Source organism: Vitis vinifera, chromosome 11, assembly GCF_030704535.1.
Source record: "Vitis vinifera cultivar Pinot Noir 40024 chromosome 11, ASM3070453v1".
NCBI lineage: Eukaryota > Viridiplantae > Streptophyta > Magnoliopsida > Vitales > Vitaceae > Vitis > Vitis vinifera.
In genome coordinates, this window is record NC_081815.1 from 15,854,361 (window position 1) to 15,867,389 (window position 13,029).

Sequence of the window (13,029 nt, forward strand, 5' to 3'; positions counted from 1 at the left end):
GTTTTGTTGTTTTAGTTTTTAATGAAGAAAAAGTGTGACTCGTTAATGATTTTTATCTTTTTAGTTAACTTAAAACGCCTTTAAATCACCTGGGCCAACACTTGATAAGGCAAGTGATCTCCATCCATTGAGATGCACTAGTTTATCTCTTGCGAGGAGGTGGTTTGAAGGTAGGATTTTCTAGAATAGCCAACACTTGGTAAGCTTTTGGACTCTAAGGAGACATCCATTAGTTATCTCTGGCGAGCTTTTGACGGGAAATCCAAAGTTAAAGATCACCTTGAATGGCAAGTGCTAGGTGAGAGGTATGAGCCATTGCAAGGTGCATCAGTGAGAGGGATTTAGTGTTTGAACCCATTAAGGGGAAGCATCTGTACAAAACCGGTTAGAGAATTAACTATATGTTAATTCTCTAATGCGAGGAAAAGAAACAAGTGACCGGAACTCTCTTTTTGTACAAGGAATCTGAACCCAATGATCTAAACTTCAAGAAACACTTTTCTTTGTAAGTAAAATTAATTACTATTTTTGGTTAGTTTAAAACCAAACCTTTTTCAACTAAAGTTTATGTTTTCTTTTAAATCTAACCTTGAAATGAAAAGGCACCAATTCAGCTTTGAATTGATATCAATTGTGAAGTGAAAACCCATCCAGTGAACGATCCTAGAGCCACTATGCTATAGTAGCTTTGTCTTTGCTACCCTAGTTCATGGTGTAATAGGTTATAAATTTTGTTGATTACTCCCTTCTGAGCACCACAATCAAGGGACACCAACTGGACACGTATCAAATGGCACCATTGTTGGGGACCATTGAGAGGACAGCTGAGACACCAATTGGGAATGAATCAGATTTGCAATTATTACAGTGTATGTTGATGACTTAAATCTTGTTGGAACTCCTGAAAATCTCATAAGAACAATAAATTACTTGAAAAAGGAATTTAAGATGAAAAATTTTGGAAAAACAAAATTTTGTCTCGACCTGTAGATTGAGCATTTTCTAAATGAAGTTTTAGTACATCAATCAACATACATTAAGAAAGTTTTGAAGCGTTTTTATATGGATAAAAAGCATCCTTTAAGTTCTCTAATGGTTGTCCGATCGCTTGATGTGAAAAAAAAACTCATTTCGTCCTTGCGAAAAAAATGAAGAATTGCTTGGTCTAGAAGTACCATATCTTAGTGCTATTGTGCACTGTATCTTGCTAATTTTACACGTCCAGACATTGTTTTTCTATCAATTTATTAGCAAGATACAGTTCTGCTCCAACTCGAAGACATTGGAATGGTATCAAACATGTATTGCGTTATTTTCATAGAACTACTAATATGGGTCTATTTTAATCAAGGGAATCAAAGCAACAATTGCTTGGATATAAAGATGCAAGATATCTTTCAAATCCACATAAAGGTAACTCACAAACAGGGTATGTGTTTAATTGTAATGGTATTGCTATTTCATGGAGATCTGTCAAACAAACAATGGTGGTCACATCATCAAATCATTTAGAAATACCGACAATTCATGTAACAAGTCATGAATGTATATGGCTAAGATCTATGATCCAGCATATTTGGGAATCATGTGGACTTTCCTCTATCAAAGGTGACCTAACAATATTATTTGAAGATCATGTTGCATGCATTGCACAGATAACAAAGGGTTATATTAAAGGAGATAGAACTAAACACATTCACCAAAATTCTTTTATACACATGAACTCTAGAAGAGTAGTGAAATTGATGTGCAACAAATATGTTCAAGTGATAATCTAGCAGATTTATTCACAAAATCATTGCCAACCTCAACATTCAAAAAGTTAATACACAAGATTGGAATGTGTCAACTCAAGGATATCAACATGAGGAAGAATATGGTTGTAAAAAGGTGTTAGTGTATTGTACTATTTTTTCCTTCATCCAGGTTTTGTCCCACTGGGTTTTACTGGCAAGGTTTTTAACGAGGCAGTCCTAACATACCAAGAGCAACTTAAAGAATTATAAGAATATTGTACTCTTTTTCCTTCGCTAGGTTTTTCCCATAGGGTTTTTATCTTAATTTAAATTATCAATATTAATGACAAAAAAGTGAAATGTATTTAAAAAAATTTAATTATTTATATTTTAATTTTTTATAATTATTTTTAATTTTAAGTTATATGTTTATAATTGTTGGCAAATCGGAGGGTTGGTCGTGTCCATCAACTCCTCTTATGTTTGAATGTCATGGGCGCTTGAGTAAGCATTATAAGGTTAAGGTATGCTCATTTCCTAAAAGCATTTTTGTCAAGAAAGGCCCATACCCTAACCTTATAGTGCATTCACCCAAATGCCCACGGCATTCAAATATAAAGGGAGTTGATGGACGCGGCCAACCCTCTGATCTGCCAATAATAGAACATGGGGGAATCCCACTATTATTGATGCATGACAGATGATTTTTTTCTATAAAGCCCACTTTCTACCCAGTTCATTCATTCCATTGCTTGTCAAAATGCAGATGAGGGACTTGGTTCATTTATTGAAAAGAAACATGAAAGTCTTTGTTTATTTAGGCAAAAAACTAGAGCATTTTTTTAGCTATTGTCTTGCTTCTAGTAATGCTTCCTGGGTTTATTATCATCTCTATTTCATTTCCTAGTCTTCCATGTTAACCCAATGTGGATTCACCTTAGTTACTACATTACTCTCAGTTTGGTGGGCTATCTAGCTTTGAAGGTTTCAAAGCTTAAAACTACCTCATTTAGGTCATCAGGTCTTGATTTGTTCTTTACTTCAGTGTTTGCATCGACGGTTTCTAGCATGTCCACTATGGAAATGGAAATATTCTCCAACATCCAACTTGTTATCATGACCATTTTGATGCTTCTGGGTGGGGAGATTTTTACTTCCTTTCTTGGACTTCAATTACTGAGGTCCAAGTACTTCTCCAAGAGGGAAAATATAGAAACTAGAGTCCATGTTAATGCTTCAAACGTTGAGAAGTTCGTGAATCAAGTTGAGTTGGATTTGGCAACTCTTCCCCAGTCACAGAATGAAAAACCCGATCCTAACTTGGAAAATGGTAGTGGGGATTCTAAGTACTGCTCTATTAGTGTTTGAGTTGTGTGATTTTTTGTTATATTCTGGTGGTCCATCTTGTTGGTTCTGCTTTGATTCTTCTAAATCTTAGGCTTGTTCCAAGTGCAAGAGAAGTACTAAACAAAAAAGGCCTTTCAATACAAACTTTTTCCATATTCACAACGGTGTCTACCTTCTCCAACTGCGACTTCATCCCCACAAATGAGAACATGATGATTTTCAAGAAGAATTCGGACCTCCTCCTCCTCCTTCTCATTCCTCAAGTCCTTCTTGGAAACACGCTGTTTGCCCCTTTCTAATATGGGTTTTGGAGAAACGTTCAAAGCGAGTAGAATTTGTTGGGTTTTTCCTCATGTGGAAGGCCCAAATTAAGAGCCCAAAATTTAAGGCCTCTTAGGCCTTTATATAAAAGGGCTAGAAAAAGAATCATTTTTCTGCTTCTTCTTCTTCCAATTTTTTGCAGCCACAGGAGGTAGGAGAAAAGAGAGAGAGAAAGGGGAGAACCACCATTTTTGAAGTTAGAAAGAAAAATTCAGTTTTTTCTTCACTGCCCAAATTTCATCAAAGGTCCGATCCTGCTTTGTCTGTGGGCCGATCAACCTAAAATTTGGAGGAGAGGTTCATGACTCATTGATTTTTATTCTGAACGGTGGAGATTGGATTTGGAGATCCGGGCGGTCATCTTTCAATCCGAGAATAGAGCCTCCATTTTGATGCATTTTCTATCCGAACAGTTTTGATCATGAAATCCGATCGAGGTTAATCCGTGGTTCGATTGAGTCGATTTTTGGAGAAAACGTTCAGAACTCATTTATCTTCATTCTGAACGGTGAAGATTGGATTTGGAGTTCTGAAAAGTTATATTTTAGTCCAAGAATAGTGGTGTGTTTGGTGAGATCTCTCCATTGTTTTTATGCAAAGTTGTTGAAATTACCAAGATCAATTTGTCTTGAGATATGGATGATGTATGCCTCTAGTTTTATCTCAAGAGAATTGTGTAACCCATTAATTATATTAGTGGAGTTTTTAAGTGGCCTAAGGGTCCTGTGGTTTTTACTTCTCATATTGGAGAAGGTTTTCCATGCTAAAATTATTGGTGTTCATATATTTGTTGATTGGGTGAATTCTTGTTGCTCTATTTGATTGAGTCCTATTAGGTTCTCACAAGAGGGGATAAAAAATGGTTGTGCATTCTTTGTGTTTATCCCATCAAAGTGATATTGGAGCATTGGTTCAAGATAATCTATGTCTTGTATAGAACAATGGAAAGCAATACAAGTAGAATGATTACTCTGAATGACTCCAATTATCATGTTTGGAAAGGAAAGATGGAAGACTTATTGTATGTGAAGGATTATTATTTGTTTGTGTTTGCTTCTGAAAAGCCAGAAAATAAAACTGATGTAGAATGGAATTTACTTCATCGGCAAGTTTGTGGTTATATCAGACAGTGAGTAGATGATAATGTTCTCAATCATGTTAGTGAAGAGAAAAATGCACAAAGTCTATAGAACAAGTTCGAACAGCTCGAAAGACTGGTAACAATAAATTGTTTCTGATCAAGAAGATGATTAGCTTGAAGTATCAAGATGGAACTCCTATGACAGATCACTTGAATACATTCCAAGGTATTATTAATCAATTGGCTTGAATGAATATCAAGTTTGAGGAAGAGGTGCAAGGGTTGTGGCTTCTTGGTACATTGTCGGACTCGTGGGAGACGTTTAGAACTTCTTTGTCTAACTCAGCCCCAGATGGTTCTATGAATATGGATTTGGTTAAGAGTTGTGTTCTGAATGAAGAGATGAGAAGAAAGTCACAGGGTTCTTCTTCACAGTCAGATGTCCTAGTTACTGAAAAGAAGGGGAGGAGTAAGAGTAGAGGTCCGAAGAATAGAGATAGAAGCAAAAGCAAGACTAACAAGTTTGCCAATGTTGAGTGTCATTATTGCCATTTGAAAGGGCATATAAGAAAGTATTGTCTCCAATTGAAGAGAGATGTGAAACAAGGGAAAGTGAAGGACAAGAAGAATGACAATGATGGTGAAGATGATCGAGTTGCCACTACCACTTCAGATTTCCTTATTGTTTATGATAGTGATGTTGTTAATTTTGCTTGCCCGGAGACTAGTTGGGTGATTGATAGCGGTGCCTCAATTCATGCTACACCTCGGAAAGATTTCTTTACATCCTACACATCTGGTGATTTTGGAAGTGTTAGGATGGGTAATGATGGCTCAGCTAAAGCCATTGGTATGGGAGATGTGCGTTTGGAGACTAGTAATGGTACTATGTTGATTTTGAAGAATGTCAAACACATTCTAGATATCCGCATGAATTTAATCTCCACAGGTAAGCTTGATGATGAAGGGCTCTGCAACACCTTTCGTGATAGTCAGTGGAAGCTCACCAGAGGTTCTATGGTGGTAGCAAAAGGAAAGAAGTGTTCCTCATTGTATTTGATGCAGGCAAGGGTAATTGATTCCAGTATCAATGCAGTGGATGATGATAGCACAGTTGAGCTTTGGCACAACAGACTCGGTCACATGAGTAAGAAAGGCTTGATGATTTTGGCTAAGAAGAATATTCTTTCTGGTATGAAGAACGAATCTTTGAAAATGTGTGCTCATTGCTTAGCAGGAAAGCAGACCAGAGTTGCATTCAAAACACACCGCCATACAAGGAAGCCATGTATGCTTGATTTAGTGTATTCTGATGTGTGTGGTCCTATGAAAATAAAAACACTTAGTGGATCTCTATATTTTGTGACTTTTATAGATGATCATTCAAGACAGATTTGGGTATATACCTTGAAAACAAAATACCAAGTGTTAGAAGTGTTTAAGAAGTTTCATGCTTTTGTTGAGAGACAATTTGGTGAAAAATTGAAATGCATCCGGACTTATAATAGGGGTGAGTATTCTGGTCCTTTTGATGAGTATTGTAAACAATATGGTATTCGACATCAAAAGACACCTCCTAAGACCCCTCAGTTGAATGGGTTGGCTGAGAGAATGAATAGGACACTAGTTGAAAGGGTGAGATGTTTACTTTCACAGTCACAATTGCCAAGATCCTTTTAGGGTGAGGCTTTGAATACTGTTGTACATGTTCTCAATCTTACACCATGTGTTCCTTTAGAATTTGATGTTACGGATAGAATTTGGTCAAATAATGAAATCTCTTATGATCACTTGTGTATCTTTGGATGCAAGCCTTTTGTGCACATTCCGAAAGATGAGAGGTCTAAGCTTGATGCTAAGACAAGACCTTGTGTATTCATTGGCTATGATCAGGATGAGCTTGGTTACAGGTTTTATGATCTGATGCAGAAAAAGCTTGTAAGAAGTCGAGATGCTATGTTTATGGAAGATCATACCATATAAGACATTGAGAAGACTAATGTAACAGAGTTTCAGTATAGTGATAATCTGATTGACTTTGATCTAGTTCCTTTGACACATCTTCCTACACAGGTTGAAGATGAAGCACATGATGACCAACCTGACATTGGTGATGTTGAAACTCCCACACAAGTTGAGATGGATGATGATGTTCATGAGCAGTCACCAGTAGCAGAGGCTCCACTAGATATTCCACTTAGGAGGTCTACCAGAGACCGACATCCTTCCACATGGTATTCTGTTGATGATTATGTATTACTAACTGACGGGGGAGAACCTGAAAGTTATGAGGAAGCCATGGGAGATGAGAATAAGATAAAGTGGGTTGATGCTATGCAAGATGAGATGAAGTCATTGCATGAGAATCATTCTTATGAGCTTGTCAAGTTGCCAAAGGGAAAAAGAGCTTTGAAGAACAAGTGGGTCTATAAAGTGAAGCAAGAAGAACACGCTTCACAGCCACGTTACAAATCTAGATTGGTTGTCAAAGGGTTCAGTCAAAAGAAAGGTATTGATTTTGATGAGATTTTTTCTCCTATTGTTAAGATGTCGTCTATTCGTGTAGTTTTGGGCTTGGCAGCTAGTCTTGATTTAGAGATTGAGCAGATGGATGTTAAGACTGCGTTTCTCCATGGTGATTTAGACAAAGAAATTTATATGGAACAATAAGAGGGTTTCGTAATAAAAGGAAAAGAGGATTATGTGTGTAAGTTGAAGAAAAGTCTTTATGGCTTAAAGCAGGCACCGAGGTAGTGGTATAAAAAGTTTAAATCAGTTATGGGGGAGCAAGGCTACAGAAAAACTACTTCTGACCATTGTGTATTTGTGTTGAAACTCTCTGATGATGATTTTGTTATATTGTTGCTCTATGTTGATGATATCTTGAGTGTTGGCAGAAATGTTTCAAGAATTGATAAGCTGAAGAAGCAGTTAAGAAAATCCTTTTCCATGAAGGATTTGGGGTCAGTAAAGAAAATTCTTGGTATTAGAATTGAGCGAGATAGAGCATCCAAGAAGCTGTATATGTCACAGGAGCAATATATTGAAAAGGTGCTTGAAAGATTTAACATGAGCAAAGCTAAAGTGGTTAGTTCTCCTCTAGCTAGTCACTTTAAGCTAAGCAGCAGACATAGCCCTTTTATAGATAAGGAGAAGGAATACATGAGAAGAGTTCCGTATGCCTCAGTAGTAGGAAGTTTGATGTATGTCATGGTATGTACTAGACCAAACATAGCTTATGTAGTTAGTGTTGTTAGCCGCTTTCTATCTAATCCGGAAGACTACATTGGGAGGCAATCAAGTGGATTATGAGATATTTGCGAGGCACTTCTAAGTTGAAACTCACTTTTGGAAGTGGGAAACTAGTACTTGTTGGCTACACTTATTCAGATATGGCAAGGGATGTAGATAATAGAATGTCTACTTCAGGCTATTTGATGACATTCTTAGGAGGTGTTGTATCTTGGCAATCAAGACTACAAAAATGTGTTGCACTTTCTACAACAGAGGCAGAGTACATTGCAGCAACAGAAGCATGTAAAGAGTTATTGTGGATGAACATTTCATACATGAGCTCGGGTTTAAGCAGTAGCGCTATGTGGTATACTGTGATAACCAGAGCACCATTCACCTTAGTAAGAATTCTACTTTTCATGCAAGATCGAAGCACATTGATGTGAGGTATCATTGGATGAGAGATGCTCTCAATGATAATTTGTTTGAACTTGAGAAGATACATACCGATCACAATGGCTCAGATATGTTAACGAAGTCCTTACCAAGGGAGAAGCTTGAAGTTTGTTGTTCAATCGCCGGGATGGCGAGTCCCTCCACATAATCGGAAATGGGTTTGTTAGGTTTTTCCTCATGTGGAAGGCCCAAATTAAGAGCCCAAAATTTAAGGCCTCTTAGGCCTTTATATAAAAGGGCTAGAAAAATAATCATTTTTCTGCTTCTTCTTCTTCCAATTTTTCGCAGCCACCGGAGGTAGGAGAAAAGAGAGAGAAAGGGGAGAACCACCATTTTTGAAGTTAGAGAGAAAAATTCAGTTTTTTCTTCACTGCCCAGATTTCATCAAAGGTCCGATCCCGCTTCGTTTGTGGGCCGATCGATCTGAAATTTGGAGGAAAGGTTTGTGACTCATTGATCTTCATTCTGAATGGTGAAGATCGGATTTGGAGATCTGAACGGTCATCTTTCAGTCCGAGAACAGAGCCTCCACTTTGATGTGTTTTCTATCCGGACAGTTTTAATCATGAACTCCGATCGAGGTTAATCCGTGGTTCGATTGAGCCGATTTTTGGAGAAAACGTTCAGAACTCATTGATCTTCATTCTAATGGTTGAGATTGGATTTGGAGTTCTGAAAAGTTATATTTTAGTCCAAGAACAGTGGTGTGTTTGGTGAGATCTCTCCATTGTTTTTATGCAAAGTTGTTTAAATTACCAAGATCAATTTGTCTTGAGATATGGTTTATGTATGCCTCTAGTTTTATCTAGAGAGAATTGTGTAACCCATTAATTATATTAGTGGAGTTTTTAAGTGGCCTAAGGGTCCCGTGGTTTTTACTTCTCATATTGGAGAAGGTTTTCCATGCTAAAATTATTGGTGTTCATATACTTGTTGATTGGGTGAATTCTTGTTGCTCTATTTGATTGGGTCCTATTAGGTTCTCACAAGAGGGGATAAAACTTGGTTGTGCATTCTTTGTGTTTATCCCATCAGAATTCAGTTACATGTCAAAGAATTCGAGAGAGATAGGCTACAGTCATTTACTTCCTAGTCTGCATTCATCTTTTCTGGTCATTACCGTTTTTCTGATGATATTAGTTCAGCTTATATTATTTGGCTCCATGGAGTGGAATTCAGAAGTCGTGGAAGGCTTAAATACAAAGCAGAAGCTTGTGGCCTCGTTGTTTCAAGTTGTAAATTCGAGGCACACTGGTGAATCTGTCTTTGATCTTTCAACCATCTCCCCAGCAGTATTGGTTCTATTCGTTGTAATGATGTGAGTTCTCGTGAATACGACTGTCTGCCATTACAATTAGTTGCATGACTTGTTCATAGATTCCATTTCCCTTTTTGGTAAATGCGCGCCTTGCTGCCCATCATGAATTCTTTCCTATTAAGGCCACTAGGAAAACTGGCTGAATGGGGCCAGCGGATCACTACGACCTTTAATTTTCTGAGTCATGATCGCACTTGACATGCAGCCTTGCTAGCATCTAGTTCTCTTATAAATTTTATTTTTCTGTTTCATGACTTTTACACTTGTCTTCCATTATATTAAGGCCATATGCACCCATAAGTTTCTGAAATAATTCTCAAGATTCTTAGGCCCTTTAGTCATATTTTTTTGAAACTTGTTTTTGAAAACCGTTTGAAGATTAAAGAAGAAAAAAAAATATTTTTTAAATTTGTATTTTTCGGTGTATTGATAAGTTGCTTTTAGAAACACTTTTCAAAGAACTTGATGAGATAAATAAATTTTGCTTATTTTTTAAACTAAAACTTTTATTTTGATTTTGCAAATAATTTACAAATTCAATTCTTATTAAAAATGAAAATAGTTTTATAATTATAAATAAATTAAAATAAATAATTTTTAGTAAAATATGAATACTAATATTATAAATTATATTTTTATTAAAAATAATATATTTTAGTCCAACACACACACTGAGGAATATCAACACTTTATAGAGGCTTAATTGATTTTTTTAAATGAATAATAATAATTTTTAAAGTGATAATATTTTATCTAAAACAAATTTTAAAAACACGAAAATCTTTTTTTTTTATAATTCATAAACAAGCAAAAATTTTCATTGCATATATATATATATATATATTTAGTACTCAGTTATGGACAAACTATTTCAAATTAGTTTTGATTCATTTTACAATTAATTGGACTAGTTATTTGAATTTTAAATTATTCTTAAAAATTAGTAGATTTATTAAATAATTTAAAGTATTAAGTCTCATTTGATTTATTCTCATTTAATTTAAAATTTATTTGGCTAGCTAAATGAGAAAATTTAGAAAAGTATAATTGTCTGTAAAGGAGAAACAATAGCCATGACCTATTTTGGACTAGTTTTGATCTATTATTTTGTTTATGGTAGTTATATCTATTTTTTAGTCCCAAATTATTTTTTATTATATTCATTAATAAATCATAACATATTAAGTCTCGTTTAATTTGAAATCCATTTGTCTAGTTATGTATAAAGGAAAAGAACCATCATTATGATTTTTTTAATTGAATTATTTTTTGAGCTATGAATTATTTTTTAAAATTAATAAACTTGTTGAAAAATATATCATTTTAAATCTTACTTAATTTAGAGTCTATTTACCTAATCAGAAAATTCATAAAATTGTAATTTTATGTTCAAGAAAAACAACAAAGTTATTCTACACAAATTGTTATCCATAAATTTATGATATCAATTAGTTCAATATTTTATTTTTAAAAATTACTTCATTCATTAATGAAGCTAACACATTAAGTTTTGCTTAATTTGAAGTGAATTTTTTAGTGGAAAAATTCATCAAAAAAAAAAAAAAACTATAGCTATATGTCTAGAAGAAACTGGCTACAAGCTTTTTAATATTAGTATGAGTTTTAGTCCATGATTTTTTAATATTAATTAGATCAATTTTGAGTTTTATGACTTCCTAGATTTAGTTGGATCGATTTTGAGTTTCAAATTATTTTTACAAATTAGTAGATCCTATGTATCAAAAGTGGTTTGATTTGGTTTTGCCTACGAAAAAATTAGAAAAGTTAAAAAAAATTTAAGAAGACATGTGCAATCAGATGGAGGTTATATTTAAAAATATATGATAGCTGAAGAGAGAATGAAAGAAGAAAGAAATTGTATAGAGAGGCAATAGTATTTTATCATGAACTCCCCATTTGAACTTTCTCTGAAAATTCAATTTTAAGATGAAATTTCATATTGTTGTTATAAGTGTTGAATTACCAATTTTCTTAAAAGTTTAAATTTACAAAATTTGGGCTCAATATGCATATCATGTTTCTTAATACTCTCTCTCACATATGGCCTCATACCTTGTACGTAGAAAGACAGACAAAATTTAGATTTATATTCAACGGATAAAAATATATACCAAATGTGGAAACAAACATACAAATTTGGGAGACGTGACTCGAACTCACAACCTCCGGTTAAACCAAGTTCTGATACCATGTTAAATTACAAATTTTCCTAAAATTTTAAACTTATAGAATTTAGGTTTAACAATAACTAGTAACAACTATCGGGAAAATTTCTACAACCACATCTAATCCAATTCTCAGAATATCTAGGCCTAGAATTTAGATTTTCTTAGTTTACTAGTACTTATTGTTTCTCTTCTTTGTTTTTTCATTACCACTGAACAGTCTGAAATAACTAGCAGCTAATTGAGTGGTGTAGATATAGTACATGTCATATTGAATAATCCATTGTAAGACAGTTGTTCAAGTCATATATATATCTTAATGATATTTGAACTTGCGAGTTTTGATAAACTTGTTTTTGCAGGTACCTTCCAGCTTATACTTCGTTTTTACCCATCCATGATTGCCAAAAGGCCTTAAAAGATCGGAAGAGGAGGACAAAGCGAAACAAGCTTCTAGAATATCTACCTTTCTCACAACTCATATTTGGTGCTCTTCATCATTCTCATTTGTATCACTGAGAGAGACAAGATGAGGGAAGACCCCCTCAACTTCAATGTGCTCAACGTCACTATAGAAGTCGTTAGGTGAGTTTTTTCATATATTTTTTTCAGAAGTAACCAGTGTGCCCCTTCACTTGATCTACATTCCCGATTGTCAAAGAAAGCACATACAGTAATCTAACTCTAACATTCATGTACAATGATATGATCATTTGCAGTGCGTATGGCAATGTTGGATTCTCAACTGGCTATAGTTGCGCCCGGAAATTGAAACCCGACCCCTCCTGCAAAGACGCCTGGTATGGATTTGTTGGAAGATGGAGTGACAAGGAAAGTTGATTCTCATTCTTATCATGTTCATTGGAAAACTTAAGAATTTTAGTATAAAAGTTGGTAGAGCCTGAAAACTGTTCTAGTGCAAGCTGGTCTTAATTTAGACTTGCAATTGTGTAAATAAAAGAGTACTTGAACTGCTTTGTGCCGCAGGGACCAAGGCCTTGACTGTTGTTACTGTCAGCATTTTTCAACCACAGGTAGCAATAGGCACTATTTTCTAAAATAATATTTTATTTTTCCAAATAAAAAATACGAAAACAGACAATGAGAAAATACAAAATGGTTTTTTATTCTTCAAAATATAAAATATAGTTATTTTAAGTTATTTTCACTTTATTTTTTATAAACTGTTTTAAAAAATAATTATATAAATATATAAAAAATGATTAAAAATAAAACATTACATATAAAAATTATTTTTACAACATATTTAAAAATATAACTGGAAAATAGCTTTAAAACATTTTAGAATCTCAAACAAACTTTTTTTATACAAAACATTAAAGAAATGTT

The 13,029-nt window shown here is 34.5% G+C and overlaps 1 pseudogene; it reads left to right on the forward strand.

Annotated features, from left to right (window-relative positions):
* The first annotated feature begins 1,383 nt into the window (after nucleotides 1-1,383).
* LOC109123383 (cation transporter HKT1;3-like) lies at nucleotides 1,384-12,584 on the forward strand (annotated as a pseudogene).
* The last annotated feature ends 445 nt before the right edge of the window (nucleotides 12,585-13,029 follow it).